This window comes from Zootoca vivipara, chromosome 6 (assembly GCF_965207765.1).
Source record: "Zootoca vivipara chromosome 6, rZooViv2.hap1.1, whole genome shotgun sequence".
NCBI lineage: Eukaryota > Metazoa > Chordata > Lepidosauria > Squamata > Lacertidae > Zootoca > Zootoca vivipara.
In genome coordinates this window covers 85,768,278-85,781,155 of record NC_142589.1, presented here as the reverse complement: position 1 = coordinate 85,781,155, position 12,878 = coordinate 85,768,278, and positions in this window count along the sequence as shown.

The following is a 12,878-nucleotide window of genomic DNA, read 5'->3' as shown; positions in this document are numbered from 1 at the left end:
AAAGGGCGCGGATGTGACCCCTCTTATAAAGTTATCAGCCAAGAATGCCCTGAATTCTTGGGATACAAAAGCTGCCCCATTATCTGATACAATGGTCTCAGGTAACCCGTGGGTAGCAAACAGCTGCCTCAACACCTTGATTACGGCAACTGATGCCATGCTAGGGACCATCGCCACTTCTAACCATTTGGAATATGCATCAACGATAACCAAAAAGACCTTCCCTTGGAATGGCCCAGCAAAATCTATGTGTAGCCGGCTCCAGGGAGTCCTGGACTGCTCCCACCAGTGGACTGGTGCTCTGGCCACTTCTGGCCGCACCTCTTGGCATGCCTTGCATGTTCGTACCCATTGTTCTATGTTCTGGTCCATTCCAGGCCACCACACATAACATCGGGCTAGCGACTTCATCCTGACCATTCCCGGGTGTCCCATGTGAAGCGTCTCAAGAACCCTGTTTCTCAGTGGTGCTGGGATTATCACCCTATCTCCCCATAGGAGACAACCCTTATGCATGGACAATTCGTGCTGCCTTGTCGCATAAGGCCTGAATTTTTCTTCATGCGGACCACCTGGCCACCCCCTCCCCACCCAAGTGAGCACACGGGAGAGAACAGCATCTTTCCTAGTTTTCTCAGCTATATCCGTAGCTGTTACAGGAGCCCCCGGAAGTGTTTCTAGCATCATAATGTGCTCCGCCGGAGCAGGATCCTCATTGCTCCCGCCAGGAAGGGGCAATCGACTCAGCGCATCAGCATGGCACAACTGTTTCCCCGGCACATGGGTCAAGGTGTACTGGAACCCATTCAGGAATATTGACCAACGCAACATTCTGGGGGAGAGAATTTGTGGCGTTTGTTTGTTTGGGTTAAACAACCCTAACAGTGGTTTGTGGTCCGTTTCAATGGAGAAATGGCGACCGTACAAATAATCATAGAACCTTTTGATTCCGGACACAATAGCCAGTGCCTCTTTATCAATTTGAGCATAGTTGCGCTCTGTGGGCGACAACGTACGGGAATAGAAAGAGATGGGCTTCTCCGACCCATCCGGTTCCCTATGACTCAGCACAGCCCCCAGACCGTATTGAGAGGCATCACATGCCAGGACCAGCGGCTTTGACTCATCATAATGAGCAAGGACGCTCCTGCTACTCAGCATTCCTCGCAAGGAGTCAAAAGCCTTCTGCTGCTCCCGCCCCCATCGCCACACATTCTTTTTCTGCAATAGTCTATGTAATGGTTCAGCTACCGAAGCTTTCTGGGGTAAGAACGAATGATAAAAGTTAATAAGTCCCAGGAATGACTGCAACTCCGTCTTGTTCTGTGGTCGTGGTGCCTCGATGATGGCCTTAATCTTAGCATCTGTGGGGTGGATGCCTGATGCATCAATTTTAAACCCCAAGAAATCCACAGTTGGCACCCCAAAACTGCATTTTTCTTTTTTCAGTTGCAACCCCACCTCCTTGAACTTGAGCAACACTGCACGGACACGCGCAACCAGTTCCTGTGGGTCTTTTCCAGCAATCAAAACATCATCAAAAAATGGCAAGACCCCCGGCAGACCTCTTAACAGGCGTTCCATGAGCCCTTGAAAAATCCCTGGGGCCACACAAACTCCGAACTGTAATCTGTTAACTCTGAACGCCCCTTTATGTGTGACAATAGTCTGTGCTTCCGCTGATTGTGGGGTTACTGGCAGCTGTTGGTAAGCTTGTGCCAGGTCAATTTTGGCGAACACCTTGCCCCCAGCCAGTTTAGCCAACAGATGTGATACGACTGGAATGGGGTATGAGTTTCCCCTGAGTGCCTTATTGATAGTACATTTGTAATCTGCACATATCCTGACTTCCCCATTTGCTTTAAGGGGTGTGACGATTGGAGTCTCCCACTTAGCAGAGTCCACGGGTGAGAGAACTCCCTGCTTGACCAATTTATCCAGCTCTGCCTCGATCTTGGGTTGCAGTGCAAATGGCACTCGCCTTGGTTTGAGTCGGATTGGAGCCACCCCGGGGTCCAACTCGAAGTCAACTGGGGGCCCTTTATAACAACCCAGTTTTCCATTAAAGAGACCAGCAAATTCCTTGCATAATACCTCACTCATCTCAGGGCAGGTTTGGATTGAATTAAGCCCTGAGATACTCAGTCCCAGGGCAGGGAACCAGTCAGTGCCCAGGAGACTGGGGCGACTGCCCTTCGCAATCACCAGTTTGAGTACAGCCTGTTTGTCCCGGAACTGTACTCTCACGGCACACATTCCCATAACATGGATGCGGCCTGCTGAGTACGACTGCAAGGTTGCCGGAAAGGGCTCCAGAGGGGGCAACTTACCCCTGGGGAAGAATGTCTTCGCGGTCTGGTCCGACACGATGGTGAATGCGGATCCGGAGTCCACCTCCATGTCGCACTGCTGACCCTCAATCTTCACCTTGACGTGTGCCTTGCCTTGCGCTGGAAACTGCACGGCCCTCCCGTTGATCTCCGTTACGTAGTGGCAGTTCTTTAGAAAACGAGTTGCTGTGGGCGGTCTGCGATGCTCCAGTCTAGGTGCTCCTGTCGCTCCCGACGCCGCCGATCTACAGACCCTGGCGATGTGACCCGTCTTTCCGCACGTCCGGCAGATAGCATCCCTGAAACGACAACTCTTCCTTTCATGGTTTCCGCCACAACCTGGGCAACTGCCTCGGCGATCTCTGTGCACTGTGCAGGCCTGACGCACCGACTCGACCCCACGGACTGGGCTCTGGCTCGGAGTAGCCTCTAGCTCGTCCATGGCATGCGCAACTTCTATCTGTGGCTTAGTGGCCTTGCGACTGGCATCAAGCTCCTCTCTTTCATAATTCTCCGTGGCGGTGGCCTCTTTCAAGGCTGAAGCAAGGGTAACCTCTTCTTTAGCCACGATGCGTCTTCTGGCTTTCTTGCTGCTCAGACCACCAATAAACCGATCCAGGAGAGTCTCTTCCAGATTTTGGAAGCCGCAGTGCTGAGCGAGCTTCCGGAGTTCAGCCAGAAATGTGGATACAGACTCCCCAGCATGCTGCTGCCTCTTATGGAACTCCATCCGCCGGGCCATCTTGGTCTCAGTAGGCGCCAAGTGGCTTGTTAGGCAGGCAAGAATATCTTTGAGAGATGTCTCACTCAGCTTCGCTGGAGCAAGTAATGCCTTGGCCAGCTTGAAGGTCTCGGGCCCACAGTAGCTCAGGAATGTGGCCCTTCTTTTGCTGGCATCGGTGATCCCTTGAGCCACTGCAAAGAACTCGAAGCGTTCGACGTAGTCTTCCCAGGTGTGGGGCTCTGATGGCTGGAAGGGCTCCAATACCCTTGGACTCTCCATTGTCCTAGCGGGCAGGGTCGTCTTCTCAGCTGGCCAGTGAGTCTTGTTCTCAGCTGCAATCCGGACTCTGAGGCAGGGTTGTGTTTAACCGCTCCTCAGCATTCCGGATCCCACCTTCGTCGCCAGTTGTTGTGACGTGGGGTTTGTGATTTCAGCTCTCTTGACAAAACATGCTGGAGACAGTTCTCTAGTAACAGCTCTTTATTAAAGTGAACAAGACTGAAGACTGAGGAGAGGAAAGCTACATTTATAGGGACAGGGGACTAGCTAGGAAGGGATACATTTTGGAGGGAACAATATCAAGCAATCACAGTGCTGCCTTTTGGAGGAAACCAATAAGACAGAGGATCCAAATACAGCAGCTTAAATGAACCAATAGTAGCTGTACCCTCTGGAACCAAAAGGCAGTTACTTTTTCCTAATGCAAATACAGACAATAATAATACAGATATAAAATCCTTTGACTCAATACACAACACTCTCCCCGGGGAGGCTTGCCTGGTGCCTTCATTATACACCTTTAGGCGCCAGGCCTTTGGCTGACTGACATCCAATGCCCTTTTAAAATGTGTTTTTGGGGGGTGGGGTTATTGGGTTGTTCTTGTTTATGTTTTTTTTATTATGTATTTCATGTTTTTATACTGTGATTTTATGTTGTAACCACCCTGAAACCTGCTAGTATAGGGCGGTATGCAAATTTAGTAAATGATAATAATAATAATAATTTGGGAGGGGGCTGGCTCTCGCACACAAACCCCACATCCAAAGTCAAAGTCTCAAGGGAGACTGATGTTGGAACACTGGCCAGGCACAACCAGACGGTCGGGGTGGGCATACATTTTGGGGGCTGACCGGGGGGGACGACGACTAGACTTTATTTCATCCAGGTAAAAGACCCAGTTTGACACCCCCTACAAAAGCATTTGCGCGCGCGCACACACACACACACACACACACACACACACACACAGGCTGGGGGCCTCCACGGCGCCCCTCTGGAGGCTTCACCCAGGGCCCCAAACCTGGCAGCCCCCCCCCTTCAACAGCTCTGGGGGCTGTTATGGGGTTCGCTTTGCAACCAGCAACTTGGGCAGTTCTTGTCTGTGGCATTGCCCTACAACAGATCACCACATTTAAAAATAAAATAAAATAAAATAACTACTACATCTCAGATTTTGATTAACATGTCAAAGCTACTGGTGGGAATAAATATTTCCTATGCCTTATAGTTTACAAGAAGCGTGGGGTACCAATTAGGGAAATGCTCTACTGTATAAATGCATGAATTAAGCCGCTTCTAGGACAACCCCCACCTCCGGTGATTAGGGACCCCGAAAAGTTATGCTTCCTTTATTTCCCAGAGTCTATCCGCCACTGCAGATGGTCGAGATCAACCCTGGAGATTTTTGCATACGTGTAGAATTTTGGGAACGCGAGGCGAACATACTTGGCATCCTGCAGAAATGTTTTCCCACCCACCCAGAAGGCAGCAAGCCCTTCCCATTCCCCGGAACACAGCTAACTGTGAGAGAGAGAAAGAGAGAGAGAGAGAGAGAGAGAGAGAGAGAGAGAGAGAGAGAGAGAGAGAGAGAGAGAGAGAGAGAGAGAGAGACCCAAGCAAGACATCTTTTCGGGTGGGGGCCAGGGAGAGACCGTGTCCCCGGCCTCATCCCCCAAACCAGCCGTTTTTGCGCAAGGATTCTGCAACTCCCGTCCCTGGATCGCTTCATCATCCCCCCCCCCCCCGCTTTGCAAAACCAGAAAGTTCCCAAAGGGGGAAGAAAAAAAATTCAAATAAATTCCCTTTGCATACCTTTCGCTAATTTTGTTTTTTGATTTTTCTTCTTCTCCCCGCCCCGGGTTTCTTGCCGGAAATTTCGGTTGGTCCGATGAGAGAGGTTATCCAAGCGCAGGACGCAAAGTTTTCCCCCCGAGCAACAGCTGGAAAGAGAAGGAGAGAGAGGGACTGGGAGAGAGAGAGAGAGAGAAAGAGAAGCAGCAGAGGGGGAAATTCAGGGGAAATGCTCCTCCTGCAAAAAGTCTTGAGCTAACGGATTCGTTGCAAGAAGAAGAAGAAAAAACAGAAAGAGGGAGAGAGAGAGAGGGAGAGAGAGACCTCCTTTCAGGAAGCAAGTGGAGGTTGTATGAAGCAGACCGGGTTGTTTAGCAAAAAAAGAAGGGGGATTTTGCCAGGCTAATTAAAAATAAAAATAAAAGCCACCACAGTGCTTCCCCCCACCTTCACCCAAGGGGAAAAGAGAGAGAGAGAGAGAGAGAGAGAGAGAGAGAGAGAGAGAGAGAGAGAGAGAGAGAGAGAGAGAGAGAGAGAGAGAGAGAGAGAGAGAGAGAGAGAGACCTCCTTCTCTGGTGACGCCATTGAAAGGCAAGTTTCTTTCTGTTACAGATGTAAGGCACCGCTGGGTTGCTAAACCTCAGTGGGAAAGGGAGGGGGAGACAGATGCACCCCCTCCAACATTTCACGGGTGAAAATAGAAACGTCTTATTCAATAATAATAATAATAATAATAATAATAATACCCCATGCATCTGACTGGGTTCTCCAGCCATTCTGGGCAGCTTCCAACATCTACAAAAACATAATATAACATGAAACAACATTGAAAAACTTCCCTATCCAGGGCTGCCTTCAGGTGTCTTCAAAATGTTGTATAGTGACTTATCATCTTGGCTTGACTCCAGAACCTCCAACATTTCTCTGATGAAAATAGGAACGTCCTAACTAAGGAGCAGTGGGACATTCCGGGATCAAATCAGAAAAACAGGACAGCTTCTGTAAATCTGGCACTTTTAGGGAAGCTTTTAATGTTTAATCGATTGTTGTATTTTAATATTTTGTTGTAAGCCGCCCAGACTGCCCCTCAAAATTGCTGCTGCCAGGTATCCCGTTAAAGGAATCCTGGGGCTCCACACATTTGTCCGTACCCCCGGTAGGGGCTAGGACCGCGCATGAGCCTCAGGGAGCTTCCGAGGGAGAGGTGAAGGGTTTGGCTCCCAGCTCCCTCCTCTCTCAGAGGGTGCTCACCTATACTGGCTTCCCTAGTACGCTAGCGGGAGTCAGTTTTGTTCCAGGCTGGGGGACGGGGGGGGGGGGGCGGACAGATGGCTGGAACCAATGCCTAAGCAATCACTCACATTGTTGTTGTTGTTTAGTCGTTTAGTCGTGTCCGACTCTTCGTGACCCCATGGACCATAGCACGCCAGGCACTCCTGTCTTCCACTGCCTCCCACAGTTTGGTCAAACTCATGTTCGTAGCTTCGAGAACACTGTCCAACCATCTCGTCCTCTGTCGTCCCCTTCTCCTAGTGCCCTCCATCTTTCCCAACATCAGGGTCTTTTCCAAGGATTCCTCTCTTCTCATGAGGTGGCCAAAGTATTGGAGCCTCAGCTTCACGATCTGTTCTTCCAGTGAGCACTCAGGGCTGATTTCCTTCAGAATGGAATCACTCACATTAGTTGTATTTAAATAAAGTTGTGGCCAAATTAATGCCAAAAACCTTAACCTTAAATTCTGTGTGAAGTGTGAGTTGTGGGGGGAGGGTGTCTGGGTACCTTGACACACTCCCTGAGAATCGTAGACTGTCCCCGGGACAAGTGAGGGTGCTGATCCCTTATTTTCAAATCCGAAACTTGGCAGCTATGGCCCAGAGTGGCTGGGGAAACTCAGCCAGATGGGCGGGGTATAAATTATAAATTATTACTATTATTACTATTATTACTATTATTACTATTATTACTATTATTATTATTATTACTGTCGCTGGAAAATGGGGACACTGGGAGTGTCTGCTGATGGGAGGATAACAAACCAAAAAGGCAAAAAAGACAATCACGGAAGGGTATAACCAGCGTAAAAACAAAGCTGTGCCGTGATAACTCGAGAAACGAGATATAGGTAAGGTTGAAAAACCCAACTAATAATTCCTCAAAGACAAATAATAGATTTAAATATTCCCAAAGAAACTTTGATATAGAAAAGAAATAAATATCCCAAAATAACCTCTAAATAAAATAAACCTTGACGAGGTGCCGGCTAAGTGACTCGTTTCACTGGAAAATATCTGTTTCCTCAGAAGGGAAATGTTAAATGGCTGAGAAATATCATTGCTCTTCGAAAAGTTTAAATAAAGGGCTGCAAAAGCTCCCCTAGTTTGTAATGGTATGTCTCCATTGTTCAGACTGCTAAAGGGTGTTTCTGATTCTTGGCTTATATACCGAATGGAGCTCCATTTAAGAATACCATTACAACTAGGAGAGGTTTTGCAGCCCTTTATTATTTTGGGATATTTATTTCTTTTCTATATCAAAGTTTCTTTCGGAATATTTAAATCTATTATTTGTCTTTGAGGAATTATTAGTTGGGTTTTTCCACCTTAAATATATCTCGTTTCGGGGAGTTATCACGGCACGGTTTTGTTTTTACGATGGGAGGATAACAGCACATCTAAGCTCAGGGGGAGTGGGGGATGTAATATTTAGACAGCCTGCTGGATCAGGCCAATGGCCCATCTAGTCCAGCATCCTGTTCTCACAGGGGCCAACCAGATGCCCCAATGAGGAACCTGCAAGCAGGATCCGAGCACAGGAGCAATTCTCCCCTCTTGTGGTTTCCAGCAACTGGTCTTGTAGCTCCCTCATTGGAAGCCCACATCCTCGCCAAAACATCCCTGCCCACACCCTGTACCCCAGCCTATGTGTGAGATGCAGGTGGCACTGTGGTCTAAAACGTTGAGCCTCTTGGGCTTGCTGATCGGAAGGTCAGCGGTTCGAATCCACGCCATGGAGTGAGCTCCCATTGCTCTGTCCCAGCTTCTGCCAACCTAGCAGTTCGAAAGCATGCCAGTGCAAGTAGATAAATAGGTACCGCTGTGGCAGGAAGGTAAACGGCATTTCCGTGCGCTCTGGTTTCCGTCACAGTGTCCCGTTGCGCCAGAATTGGTTTTAGTGATGCTGGCCACATGACCTAGAAAGCTGTCTGTGGACAAACGCCGACTCCCTCGGCCTGAAAGCAAGATGAGCGCCACAACCCCATAGTCGCCTTTGACTGGACTGAACCGTCCAGGGGTCCTTGACCTTACCTTGACATTTACCTTTACCTTTTACCTTACCCCTGGTAAGGTATTTGAAGCGGTTATTTCCCTCTAATTAGTTGCCTCACGTACTGAATTCTGGGTAGGAAAACAGGGTGTGTGTTTTTATTCATTCAGCCCTTATTGGCATACAGTCATACATCGGTTTAAGTACACCTCGGTTTGAGTACTTTCAGTTTAAGTACTCCGCGGACCCATCTGGAACAGATTAATCCACTTTCCATTACTTTCAGTGGGAAAGTATGCTTCAGGTTAAATACGCTTCAGGTTAAGTACAGACTTCCAGAACCAATTACACTCATACTTCGGGTTAAGTACGCTTCAAGTTGAGTACTCCACGGACCTGTCTGGAATGGATTAATCCACTTTCCATTACTTTCAATGGGAAAGTTCACTTCAGGTTAAGCACGCTTCAGTTTAAGTACTCCATGGACCATCTGGAATGGATTAATCCACTTTCCATTACTTTCAGTGGGAAAGTTCACTTCAGGTTAAGTTCGCTTCAGGTTAAGTACAGACTTCTGGAACCAATTGTGTACTTAAACTGAGGTACCACTGTAATACTTTTTAAAATGTAACTTCAAAGATTAGATTAGATTAGATTATTGTATTTTAATATTGTGTTGGAAGCCATCCAGAGTGGCTGGGGAAACCCAGCCAGACGGGCGGCGTATAAATAATAAATTATTATTATCATTATCATTATTATTATTAAGAGCAGAGTATCTCAGTTTGAGTGGGTGGGGAAATGCCCCCTCCCTTCCTCAAAAGCCTGCGGCGGGTGATGCAACTGTGAGGAGCCTTGTCAGGCAAAGAAGTCCTACTCTGCAGGAGCCATAGAAGCGGGCCTATGGAACTCCCTGCCACAAGGCATGGCAATGTGTGCTGGCTTGGGTGGTTTTTAAAGAGGGCCCCTGGTGGGTATGCTTGGCCTCTACAGGACCTTTCCCCCTATGTTCCTAACTCAAACCAGATCTTTATTCAGGATCATGAGGACTACAGCCTTAGTTTACATTTAGGGGAAAACGTCACTGTGGAAGACAGAGGGCGGGAAATGGATTGCTTCAGTGTGCAAGAGTAAAAAACAGATAATGTACATTTCTCATGATGCCACAGGGTGACATCACTTATTAAAGGCTGACTCCCCTTGCAAAATGGTGCAGAGGCACAGGGTGGGAATGAATTTAAATAACATTAATGATAATAAATAGATATACAGTATTTATAAGGGGCCCTTTATGGGATGGGACATGTGTTAGTGTTCACTTTCAAAGTGCCCTCTAGTGGACAAAGAAGGAAAAGCTTTCCTTTTCCCCGATACAGTATATTTTATTTTTATTGCTTTTTTAAAGAAAGTATTTTTAATATTTTAAAGGAAAAATCTCAAAGTGATTGGCAACACATGAAAACATCAAATAAAACACTCCAGAATAAAACAAACCCAAGCTTCCAGATTAGTATTTCAGATCCTTCTCTAAGTGACATTTTGCTTTCACCTTATTTATTAGACTGGCTTAATTTATAGAGCTGTCCTATAGCAGAAGGACTCTAGAAATTTCACATATACATTCCAACACACAATAGATTTCTCTCTCGTTTTGTCGACTTCCCATCACATTTTCCAGGGTTGTTTTTTTTCTTTCATTCTCTCCTATCTTCTCTCTCTTATCTCGTAACAATAATGAAATAATCTCCATAGTTCAAATCCTGCTTGCGAATACATCATACTAAAATAACAAACACGCCCATAATTCTGGAGGGTTCCTCACCCTTGAAAGCATTTAAAGACCTGCGACGGGCACATCGGTATTTCCCCCCGCTGTTGGGCCCGCTCTCACTCAGATAAATTGCCCCCACCTCACTGAACAACCCTTTACCCAAAGGTTTTTTTTCCTTTCCTCTTAAAATTCTAGCCCAGAGTATCTTGCGGGGGACCTCTGTGAAGGGATAACTAGTAAGTTGGAGTCTCAGACAGGATTTCTTTAAACAAACAATAAAAATTTATTTAAGGCAAGATCTTCTTCTTCTTCTTCTTCTTCTTCTTCTTCTTCTTCTTCTTCTTCTTCTTCTTCGATCATTCGTAGCCGAGTAAGATTGTCTTCCATAAACACAATTTTAACAATGGGTCTGTAAGTGACTATGGAGGCCAATTCTGGATCCACACGTCCTTCCACAGTGGGGACATTGGTTTCCAGGCGGGAGTTGATCACGGTGTGGATTTGCCAAGTGTGCCTTCCTCTTAGCACGTTTCTCCCTTGCGTCCTGAGTTCGAGTGTCTTCAAAGCCCATGGCACCTTTGGTAAAGGCTGTTGTCCAACTGGAGCGCTCGCAGGCCAGTGTTTCCCAGTTGTCAGTGTTTATACTACATTTTTTAAGATTTGCCTTGAGACAGTCTTTAAACCTCTTTTGTTGACCACCAGCATTACGCTTTCCATTTTTAAGTTGGGAATAGAGTAGTTGCTTTGGAAGACGATCATCAGGCATCCCGCACAAGATAGTATATAAGGCAAGATAGTATATAACACACATGGATTAAATTTAGGTTACTTCAAGAATACAGTGCAATTTCTCTTTAATTCGTCCTCAGTTGTTTTTGCGTTGTAGGTTTGGTTCCTTTATAGTATGGTCATACTTTCTTTCAGTTATCCACCCCCTTTAGCAATCCTGCTCCTGAGGTTATAGACCAAAGGGCTCTTGAGACAGTCTTTAAACCTCTTTTGTTGACCACCTTCACTGGGTCTGGGAGTTTTCTTCTTTTCCTTGGAAGTCTCTCTCCCCTCCAGACTAGATTTGAGTCCCAAGGATGCTGTTCCTTTCCAGCTCCTACTTTTCCTGGCTCAACCTCCCAGTAAAATTTCCGGCCTATTCCTCCTACAGGACAACGGCAACCACACTCTGTCCTTCGCAATAAGCTCTGAATGGAAGTTGCTTTTACCCAGAACCAACTATTTCTCCCATTCACTCTTTATTCCTCATCCTGTCTCCTATCCTAGCTCCCTAGGTAAAGGTAAAGGACCCCTGGGCCGTTAAGTCCAGTCACGGACAGCTCTGGGGTTGCGGCGCTCATCTCACTTTACTGGCCGAGGGAGCTGGTGTTTGTCCGCAGACAGCTTCTGGATCATGTGGCCAGCAGGCGAAATCAGAGCAGCGCACGGAAACGCCGTTTACCTTCCTGCCGGAGCGGTACCTATTTATCTACTTGCACTTGGACGTGTTTTCGAACTTCTAGGTTGGCAGGAACTGGGACCGAGCGAAGGGAGCTCACCCCGTCGCAGGGATTCGAACCGCCGACCTTCTGATCGGCAAGCCCAAGGGGCTCAGTGGTTTAGACCACAGCGCAACCCTCGTCCCCTACCTCAATTCCAACACTCCAAAACCAACCCTCTCAACTCCCACAACCACTGTCTCTCCTCAGATCCTCTCCTTTTAAACTCTCCCTCCTGGAACCACGGCCAATCAGAGGCTGTCATTCATTAAACATTTGCTGGTGGGGAAAGAAAGGAAAGAAAGAAACACTTTTTGACCCAAACAGTCCAACAAAACCAACTTTTTCATCACACCTGCCTCTTTCTGGCTGTGGCTAATCACACTGCTCCTTGTTATCCAATCACCCGGAGACCCAGCCGGGCATTACTTGTGTGAGAGGGACCAGGGTGAGAGGCTCTGCCCACCTGGGTGGGCACCTAAGATTTCGGCTCCCACAATGTCCTGGGTTGTTGATTCTGGTGCCACAGAGAAGCCCTTTCATCCCTGACCAAACCCAGTTTAATGTGTCGACCTCCCAGTTCTTAGGCTGCACTATTCCTTTGAAAAATCAGATTTGAAATAAGAGTGCCTCTAAGCATGCTCAGAGTGACATTAAGTATTTTTCTGGGGGAGGCGGTGCAGGCTTCATGTAGTTATATTGGCTTTAAATTACTGCCCCTTTGTTAGAAATTATTATTATTATTATTATTATTATTATTATTATTATTATTATTATTATTTACGCACCCTTTTTCATTCATTGAAAACAAACCCCTTTCCCCAGTCATGAAAATGAATGCAAATTAGGTAAACATACTGTATGTCAAGGTTCCTATGCAATATTTTTCTTTACAGCATCGGACTTTCCTTTCGCTTCCAGGCATATCCGCAACTGAGTGACCTTTCGGCTTTGGCCCAGCCAGGAGAGCTGGACCATAAAGAAGTCTGATCGCCAAAGAATTTATGCTTTTGAATTATGGTGCTGGAGGAGACTCTTGAGAGTCCCATGGACTGCAAGAAGATCAAACCTCTCCATTCTGAAGGAAATCAGCCCTGAGTGCTCCCTGGAAGGACAGATCGTGAAGCTGAGGCTCCAATACTTTGGCCACCTCATGAGAAGAGAAGAATCCTTGGAAAAGACCCTGATGTTGGGAAAGATTGAGGGCACAAGGAGAAGGGGACGACAGAGG